General features: G+C 45.8%; 1 protein-coding gene across 2 annotated transcripts in view; it reads right to left on the bottom strand.

Annotated features, from left to right (window-relative positions):
• The window catches only part of C14H10orf90 (chromosome 14 C10orf90 homolog), a 233,815-nt gene that overhangs the window by 169,364 nt on the left and 47,186 nt on the right, over nucleotides 1-17,265 (bottom strand). The window lies entirely within an intron of this gene.

The following is a 17,265-nucleotide window of genomic DNA, read 5'->3' on the forward strand; positions in this document are numbered from 1 at the left end:
TCTGACTGAATCCTCCTCCCAAGCCTGTGAGCGTTTTATCTATTCTGGGGCTGGAATAAACTAGCTCTGTAAATATGCATTCAAATCTGTCTGCCTCACACTTAAACCAATGGCCGTTAAACTTGCATTTGCCACCATCTATGCTTCTATTTCTCCCCCCATCAAGCAGTAGGTGGCCCACGTCTAGCTGTCCTAGGGGAAAGGTTCGCAGAGCTCACCTGGGTGGCAGGTGAGGCACACCAAGGAATCACTCAGATACGACTGCATCCATCCCACTGAGTCTCCCAGAGAGCCATGCATCCAGCGGGCATTTGTCCAGACGGGAGGTGGAACACAAGCTGGGGCTTGGAGGAGTTCAAGAGACAGGAAGGCCTTGTAGACGCGGGCAAAGGTAGAAAGGCTGTCCTGCAGCATGGACCTTCTAGCAACTTCCGGCATCCCTTGCTCAGCAACCTGGTGGCTCTTGGTCCCCTAACTTAACTTTGAAGGGCAGGGCAGGGCTTTGGGTTATTTGAACCTCATCCTTCTGGTCTGTCCAATCCATCTCCTTAATTAATAGCCGTTCATGATGAAGGTCAAGCTTGTGGCCATTCATGTCACTTGAACAAAACCTTTGATCCTTGCTCTTTGCTTGTCTCCTCCTAACCGAATCTCAGGCAGAAAGAAAAATAACATCAAGTCCTCCCTCCTTGATCCAGGGACCTTTAGTGCCCCCGCAAAGTGGGGCCGCAGCATTGATATGTGACCTGGCTTCTTGCGTCCTGCCCCTCCCCCTCCTAACCAGAGCTACTTCATCTAACTTGAAAGACAACAGGAGACTTAAATCCCTGGACTGTGTTTCTACTAAACCTGTTGGGCACCATCTGCTGTCAAAAAACCAAACTGACTTAATTCCTGCCCAGAGAAACGTCCCCCTGGTTCTCATAACCCAAAGAGGGGCAAAGTGAAATACACACTGTGCACAATGAATTGCACAAATTTCTCTCTATACGCCAGACTGATTTTCTTTGAGCTGCCTTCTCTTTAACTTCCCCAAATTATACACTTACACCCACCCCACATGAGAAAATCTGGGGCATTTCTTCCAATTTGATCTCCAACTAGAGAGTGTTATAAGACAAGCGCTCAATCCCCACTCCTCTCCCCAGGGTGCCGATGAAAAGAACGTTCTACTTACAGATTGGCAAGAACAAGCACCACTGCAAAACAACACCACCGACCTAAATACCCACTCAGAGATTCTATGCCTTCCACCCATAACGGCTGGTTTGGATTCTTCTAAGCCATTGGGTCAAGCCATCATAGCTCAGTCTCTGACACTCCTCCAGCCCAGGCCCAGTCTTCCTAGCAGGTGTATATTTCATGGTTGAACATTCAGTCTTTGGGTATCAACACACACTGATACACAAGCCCCTTGATTCGTTCTCTGCAAGAGAAGCATTTCCCAATGCTGTGTCTCATTTGCTTGAGTATCTTCTGTGGTCTTTGCCAGGGCAAGGAGCCTTGATATCAAGGCCTGTGTCCTTGTCTGTGTCCTGGGATCCTCTCTTTCTGTCAGGCGGATCTGCCCCCTCATCCTACTCTTTCTCTCTACAGAGAAAAGCATCATCTACCATGGACTCTCTGTCGTACTTTGGATTTGCCATTAAGAATGTGGATTATATAGTGAGAGGGAGGGAGGGAGGGAGGGAGGGAGGGAGGGAGAGCATCAGTCACAAAACCCACGGGCAGTAAATGTTAACGTGTGCCAGCTTTTACTCAGAGCTGGCCGTGCGCCACGGTTGATGCTTAATATTTATTGAGTGTTCATAATGGATGATGTGCTTTCCGATTTCCCTGTGGAACAATCCTCAGGAGGGACAGAAAATGCTTTCCTAAGGGAATAAACCTCCCTCACTGTGAGGCTCAGAAGGGAATCTTGAAGCTAGAAGGGGTTTTATCACCATATTTAATCAAACTGAAGGTGCCTTTCAATCTTACAATCTTATATTGATGCACCAGTATTTTCTGGACCTAAGAAGAAAGACACTACAATTAATTGCAAAGTGCTATGGTCTATACGATGCATCTAGGTTTCAGAAATGTTAAAGTGTGCCAAAATGTGCATCTTAGAATCTATGCAATATGTTATTTTATCCAGCTTTGCCCCCGACTTTGATATGGAAGCTTTTTAGTCCTGGGACACTATTTGTTTCCTTCTTGAAAATTCTAAGACAGAGGCCTCCCACCTCCCCACAAACCACTGTCGTATTTGAATCATCCTTATTCTCAGAAAGTCCTTCGCCTGCCTGGCCTAACTCTCTATTACTTTAATTAATACTTGTTTGACTTTCCGCTTACCTGGATGTACGCTAGATGTCTCTTTCCTTATTTTAAATAAAGCCCTGTATTTGCTTAAAGACAAGCATCAAGCATCCCAGTCCTTTCTCCTATGAGTCAAACGACTTTGATTCCTTTTTACTGAAGGGTGACACATTCACACAGAAAAGGACGAATCACAAATGTGTAGCTTGATAATTTTTACAAAGTGAACACATCTGGACAATCACCACACTGACTCCCTCACATCTTCCCCGCTTCATTCTCCACCCCACGTTGATCATTCCGACCTCACGCAGAACCAGAGGTTCATTTTGCCTGTTTTGAACTGTATATGATGGAAGCATACAGTGTATACACCTTTGCACCGGGTTTCTCTTGCTCAGCCTTTTGCTCACCATCTTGCAAGGTGTGCCAGAGGTTTGCTCCTTTTTATTTCTACAACATACTTATCCATTTCACTCTTTATGGACATCTGGGTTGTTTCCCACTGATGCCTGTAGGGACAAGATCATGTCATGGCTATTGTCATAAATGTCTTCCAGGACACAGAGGCACACATTCCTGCTGGGAATATACATAATAGTTGAATCACTTGGTCATAGGACACGCATATGCGCAGCTTTAGTATCGACAGTCAAGAGCTTTCCAAAGTCGTCGTGCTAGTTCATACTCCCACAAGCAATATACGAGCATTCCAACTGCTCCAGATCCTCACCAACATTTGATGGTGTCTACTTCATTTTAGCCATTAGTGCATGATATCTCACTGCAGTTTTAATTTGAATTCTCCTGATGATTAATGGTCTTAAGAACCTTTTCATGTATTTGTTGGCCATTGGATATCCTCTTTTATGAAGGACCTGTTCAAGTCTTTGGCCCTTTAAAAACTGGGTTGTTTTTTCTTATCGATTTATAGAAATTCTTTATATATTCAATACTGGTTACAAATCCTTTGTTAGATCTATCTACTTATCAATCACCATTATCATCTGCCACTCTATGACTTGCTTTTTTTAAAATTTTTTTTTATTTTTTGGCCACGCCTCATGGCATGTGGGATCTTAGTTCCCCAACCAGGGATTGAACCCACGCCCCCTGCAATGTAAGCATGGAGTCTTAACCGGTGGACCACCAGGGAAGTCCTGATGGCTTGCCTTTTCATTATCTTACATGGTGTCTTTTGATGCTCAAGAGTTCTCAATTTTAATTTTAAAATAATTCAGTTGAACAATATTTTCCTTTACAGTTGGTGTTTTATGTTTTACTGACCCCAAAATCATGAAAATATTTTCCCATGTTAACTTCTAAAACCTAGTTATTTTAGCTTTTACATTTAGGTAAAACATTTTACAATCCCCCTGGAACTGATTTTTTTTTTTTTTTTGTATAGTTCCAACTGATTCAGGATGACTTTTCCCCACATCATCGCTGGTGCCCCTTTGTCACACATCAGGTGATTCTGTAAATGTGGGTGGCAGTTGGGCTCTCTATTCTATCCCTGCTCAAATTCCTCACTATCTTGACTACTTTAGCTTTTATGCCTTCATTAATAAAAAACAACCTAATTTTTTCAAAAAAGGCAGATGACCCAAATAAACATTTTTCCAAAGAAGACATACAGATGGCTAATAGGCACATGAAAAGATGCTTAACATCGCTAATTATTAGAGAAATACAAGTCAAAACAACAATGAGAAAAAATTACCTCACACCCCTCAGAATGGCCATCATCAAAAAGTCTCTATAAATAACGAATGTTGGCGAGGATGTGGAAAAGAGGGAGCACAGTTGGTGGGAATGTAAATTGGTGCAGCCACTATGGAAAACAGTATGGAGGTTTCCCAAAAAACTAAATATACAGCTACCATATGATCCAGCAATTCCTGGGGTATATCCAAAAAAATATAAAAACACTAATTTGAAAAGATACATGCACCCCAATGTTCATAGCAGTATTATTTACAAGATATGGAAGCAACCAAAGTGCCCATCAGCAGACAAATGGATAAAGAAGATGTGGTGTGTGTGTATGTGTATACACATTGGAATATTACTCAGCCATAAAAAAGAATGAAATTCTGCCATTTGCAGCAATGTGGATGGACCTAGAGAATAGTATGCTTACTGAAATAAGTCAGACAGAGAAAGACAAATACTATATGATGTCACTTATATGTGGAATGTAAAGAAATAATACTACAAATGAAGGTATATGAGAAACAGAAACAGACTCACAGATATAGAAAATAAACTAGTCAAAGTGGAGAGGGAATGGGTAGGGGCAAACTTGGGGTATGGGATTAACAGATACAAACTACTATGTATAAAATAGCTAAGCAATAAGGATATATGGCATAGCACAGGGAATTACAGCCACTACCTTTTAATAACTTTTAATGGAGTATAATCTGTAAAAATATTGAATCACAATGCTGTATACCTGAAACTAATATAATACTGTAAATCAGCTATACTTCAATTTAAAAATAAACATGCTAACAAAAAATTAAACCATAATAAAAATTTGTTAACAAATTGTCACCCATGTGATTCACTTGCAGAACAGTGTCTTGAGCAAAAGAATATAGTCCATTGAAACTAAAGGAATTTTAAAATAATTCAACTTTATTTGTATTTCTTGAGCATCATTTCCTGAGCATCTTTCTCCACCCCAATTTAGTCCACTCTCCTGTTTTTCATCACAGAAGTCAGAAAAAAAAAAACAAGACCCTCCTTGGAGGGTGGAAGGGGCAGAGGGAAGGAAAATTTAGCAAATCCGGACTGGTCAGAGAGGAGGAAAAGGCTAGAGAGACTCACTGTTAATCACCTGTTTAAATTTGTTTGGTTTTAAACTTACAGAAGCCATACAGACATTTTATAAATTTCAGTAAATGGAAGGAGAAGAATAATTTATATTCCAAACTAACTCAACAATTATAAATTTAATGCATCTCTGCCTGGTATTTATTTCACGTGTTCAATTAGTCATTGCTTTTTAATTTGACATAAGCATTACAGCATGTCTTGTATTACTGCAACTTATTCATAACTTCTATTGTAAATGAACACAACATTTGATCAAGTGTATTATCAAAATTTACATAATCTTTTCCCTACTCTTAAGCTTCTAGGTTGCTTCTGATTTTTCTTTAGCGATAATACTGCAATGAACATCTTCAAGTATACGGTTGTTTTCCTCCTGTTGAATTATTTCTTCCCAGTAGGTTTGATCAGTTAATATGACCACTGGTAATGTTCAGTTTCAACATACATATTGTGAATTTAAATTTTTAAGATGAGGTTAAATATTTTTCTATGTGTTTTCTAGTTACATCTTTTTTGTCCTTTGCACATTGATATAGCAAGGTCTTAATATGTTTCTTTTCAATTTGCATGACACACCTTTAGATGACAAAAATAGTCACTGTTTGTCTTTGTTAGACCTTGTGCTCCTTCAGGTCAGGGCCAATGTGAATTTATCTACGTGTCTTAAGTGGCTGCTTGACACACAACAGGCACACAGCATATGCTCAATCAATCTTTGCTGAGTGAATGAAGTCATATTTGTTTCAAGTATTCCTCCCCATCTATTGTTGCCATCTGTGCTTCGTGCATGGAAGGAATTAATAAATGTTGATTGTTTATTATGATGACATATGGTATATTTATTTTTAGTGGCATCTGTCATGAAAAAGAGTCCCCAATTTAGTTATTTCAGTCTGACAATCTTACAGATTGTTTTGCTGAGCCATTCCACTCATTCTTGATATGAATCAAAATTCCTCTATGTGATTAATTTAGTATAAATAGGAAAATTTAGAGAGAATTCCGCTGCCTTTCTTAACGCATCAATACCCATTTTTCTTTTTTTCTTTTTTAGATTTTTTTGACGTGGACCGTTTTTAAAGTCTTTATTGAATTTGTTACAATATTGCTTCTGTTTTATGCTTTGATTTTTTTGGCCGCGAGGCATGTGGGATTTTAGCTCCCTGACCAGTGATCGAACCGGCACCCCCTGCATTGGAAGGTGAAGTCGTAACCACTGGACCGCCAGGGAAGTCCCAATACCCATTTTTCATACTCTACAATTATTTTGCATTTCAGTGATGCTAAACTACCTGAAGTCCTCTGAATGTGAAGGCACCGCACTCTCTCTTGCTTCTTGGCCTTTGAATGTACTGTCCTCTGCCATTTCTACCACCCCTGCCCCATCTCCACCCCCTAACTGGCTTATATTCAGTGCCTTCTGATGCTCAGTTTAGCAAACATCCTCCTGGGCTGGTTGGGGTGTTCCTCCCCTCTGCCTTCCTAGCACCCCAACTTTTCCCTTACCACAGCCCTCTGCAGCAAGTAGTAGAACTGTCTGCAGGGGTTGCGTCTGGCTCAATCTCATTCTAACTCCCACCCTTTGCCCTGGGACATGGCAGCAATCAAAACTTTACTGTTGGGTGAATGAAAATAATTAAAATAAAATTCATGTAAAACAGACGTGTGGTTGCCAAGGGGGAGGGCGTGCAGGAAGGATAGATAGGGAGCTTGGGGTTAGTAGATGTAAACTCGTATATATAGAATGGAGAAACAAGAAGGTCCTACTGTAGAGCACAGGGGACTATATTCAATACCCTGTAATAAGCCACAATGGCAAAGAATAGGAAAAAGAATGTATGTATGTGTATAACTGCATCACCTTGCTGCACAGCAGAAATTAACACAACATTGTAAATCAACTATACTTCAACAGAATAAAAAAAAAAAAGAAAGAAACTCCATATAGATCAACCTTGTCTAGCTCAACTGATGAATGATGATTTCAGGCTTAGAAAGGAGACTCAGACCCAACTTTACACTCTTTATCACCTGTCCATTGGCAGGTGCTACCCTCTCCTCCCTGTGAATAAGGAAAAATATCTGATTTTTCTTTCCATTTAGTGTTGTTTTTAAGTCTGGACACTCTAGGTTAGTAGTTCTCAACTGGGGCGACTTAACCTTCTAGGGGATAGTTGTCGGTGTCTGGGGACATTTGTGGTTTTCATAACCAAGGGGAGGAGGTGGTTGGTAGAAGCCAGGGATGCTGCTAACATCCTGCAGTGCCCAGGACAGACCCCACCACGCAGAATTACCTGCCCAACGTCAGGAGTGCTGCGGAACCCTGCTCTACGAAATCCTTCCCCATTCCTTCAGCAGCCCCCCTGCCATCACTCAGTGGTCTCCATTTCCCCAGAAACCACTAGAAGCATGCAGAATGCCCCTGCACACGGCCACAGTCCCCGGCTCTGACAGGGCCAACCCAGCTTAGTCAGAAAGGTGCCCATACTCCTATTATACAAAGAAACTCAACAACCCTTCAGATATCTACTTGACATAAAATCATTTAATTTTTAAACCCACATTTTCCTACATACCTATCATTGCCACAGATTAAGTAGCAATACTGGAAAGCCTCACATGAAATATTAACAGTGTAATCTGTTTTCAAAATGCTCTATGCAATTGCCCTCCAGAGGAGACACGGAAGTTCGAACAAACGGCACAGCCCACAGCCTCAGGCCCCATCCCTGCCCCACCAGTGCTCTCCGAGAACTACTGGATAAGCTCCGTAGACCACAGAGGAGTCTTTTTAAAATACAAGTAACAGCACGTCTTCCCCTGCTCAAAACCTTCCCTGGGCTCCAGACTTCAACTTGAGTAAAAGCCAAAAGCCTTACCATGGCCTCAGGGACCCCCCATCTGTGATGTCATCCCCACACCCCCTGCTCATCAGCTCCAGACTGGCCTCGTGCTCTTCTCAAATCCTTTATGCTTGTCCCAGCCTCAGGATTTTGTCCTCCCCCAAATTTCTACATAGCTCACTTTCTTCATCCGTGTGTCTCCAGTGTCCCTTTATCCACAAGGTCTTCTCCGACCACCTGTACAAGGCAGTGCACCCCCCAATCCTCTCTACCACCCTCCTTTGTTTCTTTTTCTTTGCATAGACTACCGCCACTTGACAATTTATATCTCTTTTTTCATGTCTTTACTTATATCTCATTCTCCCCAGACAGAATGAGAACTTATGTGGCGGGGTCTCTGATTGTTCCTGGCTATAGTCCCAGCCCCTAGAATGGTTTCTAGAACACAGTGTTGACTTAATAAATATTTGTTGAATGAATGACTCCACCACTGCAATTTGGGGTCCACCCCCATGATGCAAAGAGATGAGGAACTTCATTGGTCAACTCAGCAAGTAGGTATTAAAATCTTCCTAGGTGTTTGCAAGTGCTAGCACTGGAGGATAATGACAAGATATAAAACCTGGTCCTTTTTTTGTTTGTTTTCCGTTCAGAGTCTGCATCGAGAACTGCCTCTGGCTAACCTAAGCCAATGAGACTTGGGGAGCTCACAGAATTGCTGAGAAGACTGAGAATGTGGACCCTGCAGGAACCAAGTGGGCTCCTGGGAACTAAACGGCCAAGAGAGTCAAGAATGGTTTTATCAACGATACTTCAATTTTTTTAATTAAAAATAAAAAATAATAATTTAAAAGAGAATGATTTTATAGCTGCTGCACAGTCAGAATAAGAACATTGAGCCATGTGACCTGTGATTATTTCTTTTCTCCTTGCTACTCATTCCAGGGTCAAAGTTCTAGAAAAGAGCATCCGATGGGTCACCTAGAGGATACATGGTAAATGTACAGAACAGGAAGAGGAAGGGTCTGGCAGGAAATCTGCCCGGGGACCACATTACCTTCCCTGGTGGGAGCAGGCATCCATATTTACCCCCACAAGGCTGGCCACAGTGAGTTAAGTCACCCCTAGAAAGAACTTGGCATGCTGGTAGGAAATGGAAAGAGACCCTGGGCAGACAACAATAGACAAATACCCACTCTCCCCTTTCCTTCACGGAGCTGTCAGCTGTTTAGTGTTAAATCACAAGTGAAGGATGCATCAGGTCTAGGGGCCCAATGGCCATGCCAACGCAGGGAGCTGCAGGGCTTCTGAGCAAGGTGTCCAGTGGGACCCTAGAATCCCCTCCCCTACTCTTCCTTACTGGAAGTAGGAGGTTATATCTAAGCAGTCTGTCCTTTCCCACTGGAAAACATCTAAAGTATCCAGTAAATGTCTCCGGAGCCCTTGGGCCAGAACAGCCCTTCCTAATGCGTGTTCCTCATGACACTTGTCCTGCAAGATGTTCGTCATGCAAAGGCCAGGCAGAAAGTGCACAAATATGCCCATGAGCATAACGAGGGTTCTAAGAGCCTCTCAGTGAAGAAGACAGCTCACTTCACTAACCCAGTGTTTCCCAAACCGACTTGACCAAGCGATGTTTTCATAAAATACGATAAGAATTTAGCATCCTGCTTAACTGGCGCTCAGTGGAGTGTCCTCAGGGAACTTGACCCAGAAGAGAATGTTCTTGCAGGGTGTGTCCCCCCACTCCCACCCCCCATCTCACACCTGACTGGTTCTTTCATATCCTGGGAAAGAAGAGGAGCTGGGAGGACGGAAGTGAGGAGGAAACGGTGCTGGATAAACCAGCACACATTCTTCAAAGAGTTGACTAACCCCCTTTGGCGATTTCTTCACCTTCTCTAAAGCTGTCAGAGACTCACGTGAAGTGGAGAGTGGGCATCATAGAAATTTAACTGAGGACTGAAATTCCATCGCTTCATCTCTTTACACTGTTCACCAGAATTTTATCACCATCTTTAATTCCTACAGTGGATGGTTTTGAGACTAGAGACTTTCACAGAATGCTGGATTCCCTCTCAAAATGTGGGAAGGCCTCAGACCGCTTCGTTTTCCTGGTCAGTCACCCACCCTCCTCTGAACTAAGGACAGGTAATCACAGAAAGTAGGCTACTACCTCCTCCTTCCTGTCCGTCCCCCTTAGGCCAGGCCAATCCTGCATCTCACCATCCTCCGGAGACCCTCTGCCCCTCAGAACCCACAGCGGTCCTGGCTGAGGAGGCAGGGAAAGCGGACACCTGGCCGGCTGGACTGCTGATGCAGCAACTTCAGTCAAGTTCACGGGGGTGGATGCTTCGGGTCAGTTCAGGAACTGATGTGTCTCCTACCCTGCCTGCCTGTGAAAGGCTCATTACTGTGATAATAAAATCTCACCCTGGCTTTAGGTATGTTCTTCCAACTGACGAAAGGATTACTGCATCTTTGATATCACAATTCAAATGGATCAGCAGGGAGAAATATCGATTGATCCTTGAACTATGGTGCTGATCTGTTAAAAGTGCTAAAACACGCCTTGAGCAGAAACCCCGAATCACGGGGATCAGTAACTGAGCTCTGTCGGTGCCACTGCTGCGGGCTGCCCAGGGAGGCTGGCGCTGGCGACGAAAGGAACAGGGTCGACATAAAGACCACTTCACCAGGAACGTGGAACCTTGACTCCTGAGTGAAAGTGCAACTGTCCTTGGGGTTGTCAACATGCCTCGATTCTTCTCTGGCTGTTTGCAAGGACATTTCCATCCAGCAGCTACCTCGGCTGCTGTGACAAAGGCCATCTTGCTAAACTGAAACAAAGCTCACTGAAACCAGGTAAGGGCATGTAAGAGAGATGCTTTTCTTTTTAATAATGGAGAAAAACTGGTTATTTCCATTTCTAAGGAATGGTTCCACTTTAACGTGCCTCGTGGACGATTAGGAAAACCTCAGTGCGGTCCATGTTGGTGAAATAGCAACGCAATAGCATCTGATTTAGGGGAGCAGCACACCCAGAAGGAAACCTACAAGGTCCCCTTGTCTCTTGTCTCTATGTGGTTTGTGCCTCTGGTCCTGAAGCCATCCTGAAACTCCAGAGGTTTGGCCGCTCCAAGTTAAAAAAAAAAAAAAAAAAACAACAGAAGGCCAGGCATGGGATAGAGGGCGATCCACTGTTAGAGAAAAATCACAGGTAGTTCATTTCTGCGTTTCGGTAGTTACAGGTAAGAAGGGGAGGTCTAATGGACTAAGGTGACACATTCTCATTTCTCTTGGCTCCCCCGGCAAAGAGAAAACCAGGACCCCAGCTGCTTGGCACACTGTCTTTTCATGTCAATGTGAATATATCTGGTTGACTTCTGAACATACCTGGCCAGTCTTCCCTGAATCAGAGGCCTGCTTATTCTCCTTATCAAAACTAGCAGGTGTCTCTTGGAAAAAGGCATGGAATTACACCCAAGCTATAAAGCACACATTTACTCTCATCGTGAAGATGGGCTGCTCAGTGTGCTGCATGAAAACTCCTTCAACCTCCAGTTAGGAGGCCCGGATTCCAGCCCAAGCGGATTGGGTCCCTCGTCTGTTCTGTGACTCAGTTCTCTTATTGGTCAAATGGGGCGAGGAGGTCTCTACAGAAGTCTTTGGCGTCCACATTCTTGGGGTCTCCCAATGTCCGTTTGTTGTAATAAATTCAAGTTTTCCAGGTCTGTGTCTTATTTATTTAGGTATTTTCAGGGCCTTTCTCAAAGTTGGCACCCATTAGATGTTGGGTGGGTGGATGGATGGATGGATGGAAGGAAGGAGGGAGGGAAGGAATGAAGGAAAGGATGGAGTTGGGTGATCGAATGCTGTGTTTGTCACTGTTTCATGGGTTCCTTATTTGTGGAGAATTCCAGCATTCATGACGAGCCCTCTGCCTGAGCTCCCAGTGTCTCTGAGAATGCTGAGCCAGAAGGAGGGGTGCTGATCATGTTAGAGGTCAGCCTCCCAGATGAGTTTCATTGGCTCCTGCCTCTCAGCATCGAGAACAGCTCAGTAATAAGTAATTTGGGGCTGGTTTTGCTGAGTGGACCATTCTGAGTACTTGGCAGTCACTACTCCTCAGTTGGGTGTCTCCTTGGCCACGTAACATCACCTTCCCGTCCACCATCTGGTCCCTGCAGCCGCTCCGAGACCAGTCCTCCCCACCTACCCCTGACTCTCTGTTCTCCTTCCAGGTGGGAGTGCGACTGGTGATCCCAGTTCGTTCCAGAGGGCCTGGGCTGTGACTGCCCTGCTCCTTCCAGACACCGAGCTGCTGCCATGTGTCCCCCACCGCACATAGCAGCACCCCCATTTGCCATTTCCTCTACCGGGTGGCATACGCTGGCCTCTGAGAAGACCTCTGAATGGCCTTTGTGTAAGAAGATGGGGTCTAAACAGGACTCCCTGCAACACTGCCAATCCAGAAATCAAGATTCCAGCCACGAGCCAGGGTACCACATAGTCACATCCTCAGTGGGACTGGAAGGCGGACGCAGCCTTCAGATGTGGCACGTAGGGCGCCAACGGCTCGGGGATGATGAAAGCCGATTTCTGCAGCACTAATTTTCCGTCATTGACCTCTCCCTGCATTAATTGTGAAGGGGGAAACCTTTTATGACGATAGCTTCTTAAATGCTAATTCCGTCTCTTTGGCGAGGGAACAAGAAGCCCAGCTTATCCCACGTGAGGAGCACAGAGGCAGACACCCTCCGGCAAAGATTTCTGACGAGCCACGTCTGACGGACACATTCTAATGAAGGGGGAACATCTGGCCGAAGATCAGCTTTGGCACCCTCAAATCAGACCCCTGCTTCACGCACAGCACATCTCAATTATCAGGAAAACCCGGTGCAGAGACAAATGACAGGTGTTAAAGACAACAGCAGGAGGTGCAGCTTCCAGCTGCCCGACAGATGCAGACATCTGAAGGGATCTATTCTTTCTACAATGGCTTGAAAGGGGGAAAGTTTTCAAAGTCATTTAAAATTCCACATATTTAAAATTTGAGTCCAACTTATCAGAAAAACGGATGCTCGCCAGGGAAGAGAGGCCATTTGTAGAAAAATGAACTTACAAATAATAGGGCTATGCAGGCTTTGCATTCTGTGTGGATATGACATCTTTCCCCATTAGTAAACCCACATACTTTGTATTCAGTAAGGACAGGAGCCACCAGCTCTGCAAAGCTCTGTCCAGGGCGGGGGCCAGGCCATGCAGGGTTTGATGAATGCCAGCTGCAAGGAAAGGTGAGTGGGGGGAGGGGTCTCAGACCCCAAAGACTTGTCTGTGAACTTCGCTGCTCGACAGCCTCATTTTTGCATTCACCAACTTCTCTTTTAACTTGCAAATATACCTTAGAGTTTTATCTGGCATTAACTATATGATACTGTTCATCTTTCTTTCCTCTTAAAATACAGATAATAAAAAGAGCCATCGCCCACGTGTGCACTCTGCACTGGGCATGGTGCCAGCATGACTCTGATTAATCCTCTCAATGACCTCGCGATGCAGGGACTCCCACTGTCCCATTTTTAATAACCAGAAAACAGGCTGGAGGAGCTTTAATCCCTGGAGCCCTTGCACGGTATGAGCTTTGCTGCTCCACCTTTATGTCAAAGACCTTCACTCGGCAAAACCTGACTGGATGCCTACTGGGTGCTGAGTCCCAGAAATGCTAGGATGAAGGAGTCCCCACAGTGTGGTCCCAGTGTGGCCACCCTGTGAACAAGCTAATGGGGTTGGGGGTGGGAGGCAGAAGAGGAGGGAGAAGGGACCACCTAGATGAGATGTGGCCCAGGCCGGGCTCTGAGAAGTCAGGTGAGGGTCCGCAGTGGGAGAAGAACGCAGAGCGAGAACAAACAGGAGAAGGAAAAGGAGTCTTTTCAAGTCCTTCTGACACGGTCTGCGCACGTCTAGTCTGAAGCCAAGCGCCCCCATGAGTGACCACCTGCCGCAGCTCTGCAGTCCATCCCCCCCACCCCGAGCACATGGTGACAGGGGCTTACAGGCAGCTGTGCCAGGGCAGCCCAGCCAGGGTTCAACCTGACACTGGGCAGTTCTGAGCCCTGTGCAGGTTACGAAGCCTCCTTACTTCTGGACTTAAGACAATCACCAGATAGAGAACAAACTAGTGGTTCCCAGTGGGGAGAGGGAAGGGGGAGGGGCCATATGGGGGAGGGGACTAAAGGTACAAATTGTTATGTGTAAAATAAGCTACGAGGATACACTGTACAACACGGGGAATACAGCCAGATTTTACAAGAGCTACACTTGGAGTATAACCTTTAAAACTTGTGAGTCACTATATTGTATGCCTGTAACTTATATAATATTGCATATCAACTATAAGGCGATAAAAAAATAATTTAAAAAAAATGTCATCACCAGCACGTCCTGGACGCACGGAGAGGATTAAAGGACAGGAGATGCTTCGTGTGATGTCATCTTCAATTCCTCCATTCCCCTGCTGCCCACATCCAAGCCTGGAGCAAAATCTTTGGATTCTATTCCCAACGCCTGTCTGAGTGCATCTAGCTCTCCAAGGCCAGCACCCTGGTCACCACTCTCTCTTGTCTGGACGGCTGCTACACGCCTTGAACTCATCCTCCTGCATTCACTCCTGCCCCCCTTCATTCATACATCAAGGGGGACCCAGTGCGATCCAGAGGGAGCTTCCGGACCCTTACCCACAGGGACGCCTTTCCCAGCCTCTATCAGGGCCCTGCACTTTTGTACTTGCCATTTTGTATGCTATTTCTTAAACAAGTTTGCCCAAATTATATAGGCTTTAGGCCTCAAAACACCTGAATCTGGACTTCCCTGGTGGCGCAGTGGTTGAGAGTCCGCCTGCCGATGCAGGGGACACGGGTTCGTGCCCCGGTCCGGGAAGATCCCACATGCCACGGAGCGGCTGGGCCCGTGAGCCATGGCCGCTGAGCCTGCGCATCCGGAGCCTGTGCTCCGCAGCGGGAGAGGCCACAACAGTGAGAGGACTGCGTACCACAGAAAGAAAAAAAAAAAAAAAAAAAACACAAACAAACAAAACACCTGAATCTGCTCCAGCTTGCATAAGTGGTCTTGTCACAAAGCAGAATGAGTCCCAAAGCTTCCTCTTTTCAAATGCTTTAGTTGCTTCTGCATTAAACAGAAAGCTCACCCCTGTTAGCACAGCCCTCCAGACTGCCTGATCCACCTCCTGTTCACCCCTCCAAAGACCCCTCCTATCACTTCTCCCTTCCTCCGTACGATCAAGCCACACCGGGTCTCCTTTCAGCTCCCTGAATGCACCAGGCTCCTCCCTTCCTCAGAACCTTTGTACATCCTGCTTCCTCTTCCTGAAGCATCCCCGACCCTGGCGCCTGGCATAGCACACACTCCTTTTTAACCGTCCTGACCTGAAGTAGGTGTTCCTCCTTTTATCTCTCATCTCCTGGTCTCACTAATGTTGCTTGTTTGTCTGTTTCCTTGATTTCTGTCCATCTTGAACCTCTAGAGTATAAATTTCAGGAGGGCAAGTTCCACTGATGTCAAGTTCAACACTGCATACGCAGCACCCATCACAGTTCCTGGCACACAGTAAGTGCTCAGTAAAAGGGGGGCTGCCATTCTGATTCACAACCTCTACCTCCCAGGCCTTTGAGATCTCCAAACTTCCTTGATGGCAGGGACTTGAAGAGTGGATGATCAAAATCGAGGACTGGCAATGTAAACAGCACGACCTAAGGAGCAGATCCTTGGATGATGAAACCATCCTTAGGAGCCATGGGTACAGCTTCCCAACTTGACCGGTCAAGGACCAAGCCACTGCAGAAGTGGCAAAAACAGACGGGGCAGGTGTTAAAGGGGGACAAGACACTGTCCGCATTTATGGAGCCATGGGTGCCCCAGGAGAGCTGGAAAACAGTGGCCCCAGGGAACAGAATTCCAAGACATATCAACTGGCAACATTCATACAGAAGAGATGAGATTGGAAGCCTTTAAGAGTGACCTTAAAGGATACCATGACTCCAAAACCCAGAGACCTCACAGCTAATGAATGACTAATCAGACTCAGACCCAGATCCGCCTGACCTTGAGGTGTTGCCTTTCCAAGACCCTCTGCGTTGTCATGCAGCCATTGAACAGTTATTTATCGGGTCCTGTTCTCTGAGCCAGGCACTGGGGCTGCATTGACTCGGGGACACATGTGGTCCCTGGGCGTGTGTGGTTTCAGGTCCATGGGCAGCTGGCATCTATGAGGATTCACTGTGTGCCAGGCACAGATGCCGAAGATACGGCCCCAGTGTGTTCACCCCCATCACAGAACTCGGGGTAGAAAACATGACCCTCATCTTAGAGACGAGCAACCCAGCAACCGCATAAGTTAGGGACCGTTTCTGAAGCTCAATATTCTTATGTATCAAATGGACACATGTGTCCCTTCCTCTTGGAGTGGTTGTGAAAAGCCGCACAAACGCTGCTCACGCCCAGCGGACTGGTAGGTGGACAGCATTAGGAGCTGCCCAGTTCTCCACCCCCTCAGACCCCACCCTTTTCAATGGGCTTTGCCGCTCCTTCTGTCAAGAGTGGGGTCTATTTTTCCACGTCTAGATTCCGAGTTCTGCCATGTGACTTTCTTCAGCCTGAGCACGTGTTTCTGCACTTCTGTTTCCTGTTGCTGCTCTTGCCCCCAGCCTTCACCCCAGGTGACCTGCCTGAGTGGAGCCGTTGCCCCAGCTGACAGCCTGCCAACCCCAAACACACAAGCAGGCCCAGAAGAGACCAGAACCATCAGCCAAATTCACCAACTTGAGGCTCCAGAGATGAAGAAATTCTCATTCTATGAGCCACTGAGTCTTGGGGATGGTGAGGTTTTCGGCATTACCATGGCAACAGATACATGAACTCCATTACTGTTGTTCATCCCTCATCCCCCTCTGAGTCCTCTGACAAAGTGGCACTTCTGGATCTACGTGGAGCCCCATCTGACTCTGAGGTCTGCTGCCACCATTCAGACGTTGCCCCTGCCTGCCGCCACCCACTTGCTACCACCCTGCCTGCGAGGTTGCAGCGTCCAGGCTCCTGGGGCATTTTTCATCATCTCTCTGCTGATTTCGCAGAGACCCACAAGGCAGAAATTTTGCCGATAGGCAAGAAATGGTGTGAAGAGAGATGTAGGATGTTCCAGGGCCAGGAGAGGGCACGGCAGTGTCTGCCTGAGATGGGGCAGCACACAGGGCAAGGA

The sequence above is a fragment of the Orcinus orca genome, chromosome 14, assembly GCF_937001465.1.
Source record: "Orcinus orca chromosome 14, mOrcOrc1.1, whole genome shotgun sequence".
NCBI classification, from domain to species: Eukaryota; Metazoa; Chordata; class Mammalia; order Artiodactyla; family Delphinidae; genus Orcinus; species Orcinus orca.